This window comes from Phoxinus phoxinus (genome assembly GCF_949152265.1).
Source record: "Phoxinus phoxinus genome assembly, chromosome: 7".
Lineage (NCBI taxonomy): Eukaryota > Metazoa > Chordata > Actinopteri > Cypriniformes > Leuciscidae > Phoxinus > Phoxinus phoxinus.
Window position 1 is genome coordinate 7,049,030 of NC_136882.1, and position 11,351 is coordinate 7,060,380.

An 11,351-nucleotide genomic window follows, 5' to 3' on the forward strand; every position below is an offset into this window, starting at 1 on the left:
TTCATGTATTTAAATAGTGTTGTAATTACACATTCACAATAATGAAGTTGCAATTTAATAAAAAATTAACTTTAAATGTGATATCAAATAAGATGTGCTTTAGATGTGCTTTAAAGTTGTTAGTCAACATAAAAATCTTTAAAGCACAACAAAAGATTGTCAAAACATGATTTAAAATATAGTTTAAAGTAAGTTTTACATCCTCTTCAATTTCTATATTAAATTAATTCAATATTCCTCAATTACGCACACTTCTTTTTCACAAGGGAATGTAAATTATTATTAGTCTTGTTTTCTATTACAGATTTGCGCAAAACTTTAGCGATTTCTTTCCAAGTATCGATACAATAACCGATGTTATGCGACTAAAACGTAATGCTTTCCTCTCGCGATAAGTCATTTAAAAAATCATGGCAACGGACGTTGGTAGGTTTATACATCATAGCCACCGCACTAGACATTATTATTATTAACGGAAGGAGACGTGTGTGTGTTATCAAGCATTAATGGCAAGGAAAGACCGTTATACTGTGAGCGGCACATATGAGGAGTTTCTCACTCATTTCTGCTCCGAGGTCTTGATTGTGGCGTTTCTTTGAGGTTTATAATCCAGTATTCCTGTAATTCTTTTGTCTTTTATGAATTTAATAAACAACTCTGTCTCGTATTCTGTCCGAACACACCGCGTTATCTACGCCAGGAGACTGTAAATGCGCAAAAACTGTTTCCATTGCAGTTTTGCAAAATATTTATTTTTTGAATCACCTGAAACCCTCCTCAAGCGAGTGTAAAAACTGTTTTGCGATAAATGGGAGTTTTTGTGAAATTGACGTGTTTCCATTGAGCATATTTTCAATTAGCAATTTCAATTTGCGCAATTTGAACGGTAATGGAAACGCGGCTGTGATCACTGATGTATCTGTTGAATGGGTTATTGTAGGTGAGAGAAATATAGTCCTCAAGGGCTAATTAAAAGTACTAACATGTAAAGTTAGCAGGAAAGTGGTGTGTAACGCATGGCTGATTTGTGTTTTATCATGAGGTCATAATTCACTGCTGTATTCCTGGAGTCGGACACATTCATCACTCCTCAACACATACGCATGCATACGAACACCCCCGCAACAATCGATCTCACCGCCGCATATTAACGCACGTCGCAGCACGTTATGCCTCATTTTTGTCGTTTTCTAGTCCGCTGAATGTTTTGTACTTCTGTGAAACTCCTGGAGTCTTTGACAGGTAATTCACACGTTAGAGGGCCAGACTCTCGGGGTTTGTGTGGGTTGTTGAAATGAAGCTAATCATGCCTTTATTCCTGGAGAAAGTGAGTGAAGACAGGGTCGTTCTCATCTGCTCTTCATGGCTTTCAGTGCATACTAAACATCAACAAAGATCCCTAATCACAGACATAATTCTGCGTTGACCCTTTTTCATTTATGAGTGAATCATTTCAATGTAAAGCAGGTCTTGATTTTATCTATCATTTTATCTTCACTGTAAAAAATGTGGCTGCGATTAGTTATAACAACTTACAATTTGTTGAGATAACTTAAATATCCAACTTAACTAAACTAAACTAAAGTTAACTAAACTTAATATTTTAAGTCAAGCATGAACACATGCTTTTTAAAGTTGAAACAATGTTGGATTTTAAGTTGTGATAAATAATCGCAGCAATTATTTTTTTTTTACAGTGTATCAAATGCATAACATAAGACATGTTGGTCTCTGTGTGTTTGCTGTTGTGTCCCAATCATCATCTCATCGTATCCTAATGGAAATGCTATTTATGTTTCATATCATATTTGCTTGTATTGCTGTACTAACTTTATTAAATTAAAGGGAGAGTTCACACGAAAATGATTTACTCGCACTCAAGTTGTTCCAAACCTGTAGTTTTTCTTTCTTCTGCTGAACACAAAAGAAGATATTGTGAAGAATATTGGAAACCAAACTGTTGATGGACCCTGAAGACTAAAAATGTACTGTTTAATGTTATGTTTTAGTATTATTTTTCTGAGCAGAGATGTCCCAATGGTGATGATACTTCAACTGTGTACAGTTGGCATGCTCTTTACAAGGAAAGGAATGTTTTTTAACTGATGCAAGTGTACAGACCGAGGGGAAGTTTCTCAATGTGGAAAGTGGCCATGTGTACGCATGATGTATATGTTACATTTTTAAACATAAGCTACATGTTTTTCCACCTTACAAGGAAGTTGTAAAGTCGCTCAGTGGTGTATATAAGCTCAATCCTTACTGTACTGACTCAGAGAAACATAGAGGCATGATGGGGTGAGGGATGGAGAAATGGGGAACAGAGAAATCTGGAATGAAGACCTCCTCTCATGTAGCCTTATTCGTATATGCCGGTTTCTCTCTGTCTGATACATGTATAAAATAATAAATAGAGATCTCTTGGCAAAATATCTTGTGTAGCTTCCGTGATTCAACAATAATGGGGAAAAGCATGATTTTCAAATCTACAGACCCCATTGATTTCCATTGGGGGGGGGGGGGGGGGGATACTATGAAAGTCAATGGGGTCCAATCAACGGTTTGGTTATTGACATTCTTCAAAATATCTTTTGTATTCAGCAGAAGAAAGAAATTCATACAGGTTTTATTTTCACTATCACTTTATCACTTTAACGCCCGCTGTCATTATATCAGTGCGTTAACTTTTTAGCAAGGCTGCATTACTTATAACAGTATAGGCTAAAACAATGCCAAATAGCTAACTGGCTAATATTAACTAAGTCAAAAAACTATTTAAAATAAATTCCAATCGAGTGCTTGAAATAAGTAAATATGGTCAATTTTCATATACAACAGTTACTCTGAAACTACAGTGGATCTGTTATTTGTGAAAACAGCCTTGATTTTTTTAACTTACATTTACATTTAGCCATTTGCCAATCTTTTTTTTACAAAGCGACTTACCTTGCATTCAAAGTATACATTGTTTATCAGTCCATAAATTCTTTGAAATTGAACACACGACCTTGGCATTGCTGTAGCACCATCTTTTACTATTATTTTCGCAACAATCACATTGTTTTATTTTAATTGCCAAAATGAAGAACGAGGCCTTACACAGGGTCATGTTTACCACAATACTTCACGATCATTCCACATTCTTCCTGTTTGACTAATTCAAAGTTTCCTTTCAAATGTGCCTGAGTTTGATCTGAGACGCACTAAAAGTGCGATGGTGTGACAAACCAGCCTTATCTTCCCCACGAGAGGCCTTTGAACATCAACGCTAGTGTGTGTGTGTGTGTGTGTGTCTAGAGTAGCACAATTCAAAGATCACATCCTTTTCAGTGTGGAAGCAGTGGGCAGTTTCAGAATGAACTTGGTGATTAGGAGGAAAAGTATGACGCATTTATACAGCGAGTGTGTTTGATAATGAATAAAGATTCAAGCTTTAGAGCCAAATTTGAATTTTTTTTGTGCGACCGTGGCTAATGTAGGCAGCGTTTAATCACCCTCAGTGACAGCAGCGAGTGCCTTCATTTAACCTTGAGTGAAGATCATGAATTCTAACGCTTTTAATTGGATACATCATTTAACTGAAGGAATGGAGCAAATTTCGTGCAATTCAAAGCGCTGTGATTGACAGGCAGGGGCAGTAAGGCCTGCCACAATTAAAGAATATCTGTACGCACTGCCCTTGTCACCACACACACGTGATAGCGCTCTGTTTGATCATCGAAACGCAGCAACATTACTAACCTTACCTTGTTTTGAAAGGAGCCGAGAGCTGAATGAGGACACAGGTGGAGGAGGGAACTCCAGACCCCGACACACACACACACACACACACTTGACATTGGAACATGTACTAAAAACGGAAACGTTTTTCCTTAGCTTTTTTCACGCACAGACGACAACGTTGTCAAAATAATTCACGTTCACGCATATCAGCGAAATGATTAAAAACGCTGTATTATTCATGGCAGGCCAGTAGATGGCAATGTCACTTTGTTAAGAAACACTATGCGTCTATAGACTGAACACGTAATACACCTGCGTATGACCTCACCGTTTTCACAAAAATTTTTTTTTTTACACAGAGACAATTATGGTGGTGGTTTCAAAAAGTTGCACTTTGAAACCTAATTACAAAAGTTTGTTTTTTTCAGGGCCCCAAAACGCTGTTCTCGTGGAAATGAACGTTGTGTAAACGCCCCCTTAGACCAGTGGTTCTTAACTGGTTTTGTTTCAGTACACAGACATCATGTGACGACCCAACACAGCACCAAAACTTCTTATGATAAAGTAACTAAAAATGTCGTAAAAACATAAAATATTGAAAATATTCCCAATAAAAAGTTTTTAAAAAATCATAAATAATAAATAAATCTCAAAATTGCACATCTTGCAATGTGACTTTATATCTCGCATTTGAAACTTGTTCGCAATTTGCGAGAGGAGGAGCTGGATGTCAAGCTCCACCAATTACATCCAGAGAGGAGGAGCTGGACATCAAGCCCCACCAATTACATCCAGAGATGAGGAGCTGGACGCCAAGCTCCACCAAATTACATCCAGAGAGGAGGAGCTGGACATCAAGCCCCACCAATTACATCCAGAGAGGAGGAGCTGGACGCCAAGCGCCACCAAATTACATCCAGAGAGGAGGAGCTGGACATCAAGCCCCACTAATTACATCCAGAGAGGAGGAGCTGGACGCCAAGCTCCACCCATTACATCCAGAGAGGAGGAGCTGGACATCAAGCCCCACCAATTACATCCAGATAGGAGGAGCTGGACATCAAGCTCCACCCATTACATCCAGAGAGGAGGAGCTGGCTGTCAAGCTCCACCCAATTACATCCAGAGAGGAGGAGCTGGATGTCAAGCTCCACCAAATTACATCCAGAGAGGATGAGCTGGCTGTCAAGCTCCACCCAATTACATCCAGAGAGGAGGAGCTGGATGTCAAGCTCCACCAAATTACATCCAGAGAGGATGAGCTGGCTGTCAAGCTCCATCCATTACATCCAGAGAGGAGATGGACGTCAAGATCCACCCATTACATCCAGAGAGGAGGAGCTAGACATCAAACTGCTCTGCAGTGATCAGCCTCTCAATTTTCTCGTAATTGTAACAATAAATATTGATTATGTAATGTGATTTCATATCCTGCAATTACGTTTTTTCCCCTTATAATTGCAACATTAGATCTCACAGTGTGACTTTATATCAGGCATTGTGACTAAACCCATTTTTTATCTAGTCTGGGTCATATTTAATTACTAACTATATATTTTATTGACATTTTTATTTATAGTTTTTTTTTAAATGGTTTTCAAAGATGAGGGCACCTCTTTAATTTGTCTAACGTCTAACAATTGACACATGAATTTGTGCCAAAATGTAGATTGATTGGATTGGACACATGGCCTTAAATGTCAAATGTAAAATATATGGGAAGCATTTTCTCCTCCCTTCGAAAATCAAGTTCACTTATTTTTAGGAATATTGTGTGGTTTATTGCATTTAGTTATTCGCAATGTTTCCCCCTGCTGTCAAAACAGACCTGGGTCACAATCCGGCGGTTAAAAATCACTGAATTAGGCTATTATTTCGCATCCTCATTTCACTCCTAATTGAAATGTTTTTAAATCGAGAGCTTTTCCTAGAAGTCTGACTGTAATGACTTTGTCTTTCGCCCTTCCGCAGACAGTTGCCCCTGTGATAAGTCCAAAACTGTGTCAAGTGGCTGATGGTGAAATGTGTTTCCAGACACCTAATTGTTTTCTTGCCTCTGAGAGAGGAGAAATTAATGTGTGCGTGGCAGCCTGGTCCTCTGTGACAGAACCTAACCAGCCAGAGCATGTTTGGTTAAAGAATCAAGCTCCAGGGTGTAATTTGATATTTTGCAATTACATTTTTTTCCTGTGACAATTTTTAATGTATTATTTAAATTATTTTAGCTCTGGGATATATTAGGATTTTTTAAACAATGCATTACTTCTGGGATTTCGGGAGAATGCAGTTCAGACATTCACCCTGTTTTGTAGAAATTAACTTTCTGTTTTCTGAAAGCAGAAGCATTGGTTACGCTGAATTATAATCCACATACAGTGCTATGCATAAGTTTAGACACCCATGCTAAAGTTGACTAAAAAGAGGAATAAAAAATCATCTTTTGGAGATTGAACTTAATGCCTTAATTTAAAAAAAATAGGAAAAATCTAACCTTTAAGGACACCAATTTTCTTTGTGAATGAATAATGTATCGTAAATAAATAAATGTTCTTCCTTAAAATACAGGGTGCATAAGTTTGGACACCCCTATGTTAAATTCCCATAGAGGCAGGCAGATTTTTATTTTTAAAGGCCAGTTACTATATGGATCCAGGATACTCTGCATCCTGATAAAGTTCCCTTGGCCTTTGGAATGAAAATATCCCCACATCATCGCACACCCTTCACCGTACCTAGAGATTGGCATGGTGCACTTTCCATAAGATCATCTCTCAATGCAAATCAAACCAGCTATTAGGCTAACTGAAATAAAACCATGCCAATCTCCAGGTATGGTGAAGGCTATGTGATGATGTGCGGCTATTTTAATTCCAAAGGCCAAGGGAACTTTATCAGGATGCAGAGTATCCTGGATCCATATAGTAACTGGCCTTTAAAAATAAAAATCTGCCTGCCTCTATGGGGATTTAACATAGGGGTGTCCAAACTTATGCACCCTGTATTTTAAGGAAGAACATTTATTTATTTACGATACATTATTCATTCACAAAGAAAATTGGTGTCCTTAAAGGTTAGATTTTTCCTATTTTTTTAAATTAAGGCATTAAGTTCAATTTCCAAAAGATGATTTTTTATTCCTCTTTTTAGTCAACTTTAGCATGGGTGTCTAAACTTATGCATAGCACTGTATGTGTTTTTATTGTAATCATACTTATTTCATCAAACTTTGAAAACAATCGAAGGGATAGTTCCACCAAAGATGTATATTCTGTCATCAATTAATCGCCTTCATGGCGTTATGTCGCACCTTCAAACCTATAAGACTTTTGTTCGTTTTTGTAACTCAAATGAAGATCTTTTAAATTATCTTCAGAGAGATTTCTGCCCCTCCTCCATTGATACTTACCACCACTTTGATGCTTCAAAAAGTTAATAAAGAGATCGTAAACCTAATCCATATGAATCAAGTGGTTTAGTCCAAATTTTCTGAAGAGACTCGATCGCTTTATATGATGAACAGATTTAATTTAGGCTGTTATTCACATATAAACATTCATCAACTCACACATCAGTTGTGTTAAACAGAAGAGCTTCAGCAAGAACCAATGAGGTTCATTCTCGTGTTACGCATCACGTTTGAGCTTTTGCAAGAACCAATGATGTTCATTCTTGTGTTACGCATCACGTTTGAGCTTCTGCAAGAACCAATGAGGTTCATTCTTGTGTTACGCATCACGTTTGAGCTTTTGCAAGAACCAATGATGTTCATTCTTGTGTTACGCATCACGTTTGAGCTTCTGCAAGAACCAATGAGGTTCATTCTTGTGTTACGCAGCAAGTTTGAGCTTCTGCAAGAACCAATGAGGTTCATTCTCGTGTTACGCATCACGTTTGAGCTTCTGCAAGAACCAATGAGGTTCATTCTCGTGTTACGCAGCGAGTTTGAGCTTCTGCAAGAACCAATGAGGGTCATTCTCGTGTTACGCATCACGTTTGAGCTTCTGCAAGAACCAATGAGGTTCATTCTTGTGTTACGCATCACGTTTGAGCTTCTGCAAGAACCAATGAGGTTCATTCTCGTGTTACGCATCACGTTTGAGCTTCTGCAAGAACCAATGAGGTTCATTCTCGTGTTACGCATCACGTTTGAGCTTCTGCAAGAACCAATGAGGGTCATTCTTGTGTTACGCATCACGTTTGAGCTTCAGCAAGAACCAATGATGTTCATTCTTGTGTTACGCATCACGTTTGAGCTTCTGCAAGAACCAATGAGGTTCATTCTTGTGTTACGCATCACGTTTGAGCTTCTGCAAGAACCAATGAGGACGAGGGTCATTCTTGTGTTACGCATCACGTTTGAGCTTCTGCAAGAACCAATGAGGGTCATTCTTGTGTTACGCATCACGTTTGAGCTTCTGCAAGAACCAATGAGGGTCATTCTTGTGTTACGCATCACGTTTGAGCTTCTGCAAGAACCAATGAGGTTCATTCTTGTGTTACGCATCACGTTTGAGCTTCTGCAAGAACCAATGAGGTTCATTCTTGTGTTACGCATCACGTTTGAGCTTCTGCAAGAACCAATGAGGACGAGGGTCATTCTTGTGTTACGCATCACGTTTGAGCTTCTGCAAGAACCAATGAGGGTCATTCTTGTGTTACGCATCACGTTTGAGCTTCTGCAAGAACCAATGAGGTTCATTCTTGTGTTACGCATCACGTTTGAGCTTCTGCAAGAACCAATGAGGGTCATTCTTGTGTTATGCATCACGTTTGAGCTTCTGCAAGAACCAATGAGGTTCATTCTCGTGCTTCAAGCAGGTTCGGTTGAGTTTCTGTTTCTAATCAATGTTTATATGTGAATAAAAGCCTAAATTCAATCTGTTCATCATATAAAGTGATTGTGTCTAGCTGTCAACGGAGGGACAGGAATCCCTCAGATTTCATTGAAATTTCTTCATTTAAATTTCGAAGATGAGCGAAAGTCTTATGGGTTAGGAACAACATGAAGGTGGTTAAATTACATAATTTTTACTTTTGGGTGAAATAACCCAAAACCCTTTAAATAACCCTTTAAAACATTTGAGTACTAGATAGATATGTAATATAAGATGGTTATGAAATATAAATATAGATATGAAATATAATAGTTACCGCAGAAATGTAGATTAAATATTTTCTCAAATCAAGTAGTTTCTCTTCTGTCAATTTCAGTCAAATGTCTAGAATGAGGAAAGCCTGAATGTGTGTCCACACTCTGAGCTGATATAATGAGCACATCGGCTTCACTTCAATAGTTCAGACTCAATCAAACAGGGAATATTGAAGGACAATGAAATCATTAGATTAATTGCAGAACATTCATTCCTTCATTTGATTTAATATGAATTGTGTTACTGTCTCCGCATCAGTGTTAGGTCAAATTTAATGGTCTTGATTCATTAGGCTACATTTGCAGGATAAGGACAGAAGAAAAAACACATCTTTAGTATGCATTACACCTTCAAAAGACAACTTACAATATATTTACCAATTAATATTGTGATTCATATTGAACAGAATACCTTTTATACATTATTCAGAATCGTTCGACTTCATGACAATGGATGTGATGCAGGAGATCTGTGTTACAGCGGCTGTGGGAAACTAAAGAGATACAGCACAACATTGTTCTGAGTGTCACCGCATGGCACACATGAGGACACAGACACACTTTTAATGGCACATTGATATTGTGGAGTTAGTTTGGTATTAAACGAATGATCCATGAAACCGGAGGAGAACCTGATGTCTGTGTCAAGATCCCGCCGCAAGAGTGCTCTGTCTGATACAAGTACAGGAATCCTTATGAACAGAAAATTAATTATGATATGGATTTTTGATCTTGGTTTTTCAATGAAAGCAAAATAAATGTTTAGACTTTCGTACTAATAATCTCGATTCTTGTCAGAATCTCTAATTCTCATGTACAAGATATGTTACTGTACAACAACCCAATAAAAAGCAAAGAAAAAATTAAAGGAAAAATAACTATTACTTTAAAAAAAAAAAAAAAAAAAAACAGAAAATGGAGAGTCGTTGGAAATAAAACCATAGTATATAATGAGAAAACCAGTATATGATGAGATCATCTTAATGGACTGGTAAAAACACTATGAATGAATAAAAAATATTTCTAAAGAAAATGAACAAAGTTTATGAAATGGTGGAATTTGGGAGGGAAAAATATTTATTTGTAAATTATATCTGTATTATTCTTATGTCTTATACTGATACAACAAGATTATTAAAAAGGCTTTTTTTAAATAATCTTGACTCTTGAATCTCAACTCTTTAAAAACTTTAAGTGACTAGCTTGGATTAATTAGTTTGGCAAATAAATGTAATTAATTAATCAAATACACACATTGTTTTGTCAGAGGCTCATCCAATGGCAAGGATAACTATGACTGCAAGTAAGTATAAGTAGGCTATATGAAAATAATTTTATTTTTTATAAAAGTAGACTGTGCTTGTGTGTTTTACTTGAAAGAAGTAAAAGTAAGAATGTTGCCTTCATATCATTAATAGATTAATTGCTTTAAATTATTATGTTTACAAAATCTCATTAAACACTCGTAACAATTGAATAACTGTATTAAAAAATGAAATGAATTTAACATTTACTTGTTTGTTTTCCAACAGTCCTTATCAAACACTATATATTTATATGAATGAAGCGCTCTCGCGCGGGCCGTGTAGTGTAATGAACTGAGGTGAATTGTGTGTTACAGGTTATGAGAGAACAGATTAATGAGGTAAAAACTAATGAAGCTTGCGAGTGCCTCCACATCACAGCTGAGAGACTCTCTGCCTGCACTCGTAACCGATGAGCTCAATAAAACACGTCCATTCCACTCGCTCTCTCTTGTGTGAGACGTTATACTCCTATATACCTCCACACACCTCCACACTGCACAGGACAGACACCAGTTTCCCCTTTCTGGCATATATGCACAAATAAAACATAAAAAACATGATTTATTATTTGCAAGAATCATTCAGCCATGCAGTTCGTTGTTGTTCAAAAGGTTAACTTTTCTATTTTACACTCTTTTAACCTAATGCAGAATCTAAACAGCTTCTTTTGCTTATAACATAGATCTACAGTAGCAAATCAGATTGATTAATAATAATTATCTTCCCAAGTTTAATTACTGTGAAACTGATGATGATATTCTATGCTACTAAGCGGCATGCAGAACTCCATAAGTGTGCTGTCTTACATTATTCATATAACATATTTTATAATATTTTTGTGTTTGCAAACCAAAATTAATTTTGAATGATTCAAATAAGTTGCATGTTAATTCAATTTAAGATGCATATGAGATCAGAGTAATGGACTAAAATGACTCCGTATTCTCATATCCTACACTATAAAATAATTATGATCAGTAAGTCAATAGCAACATTTTACTTTCTTTTATCAAATAATTTAAGCAATTTCAACTTTTTTTATAAGCTAAAATTTAAAAAAATTAATATACAAAATTCAACTTGATTTAAGTCAGTTTAGTATAATTTAAGTTGAAATATCTTGTACAACCAAGTTGATTCTACTTTGAAAAATTTAATACAAGTCATCAATC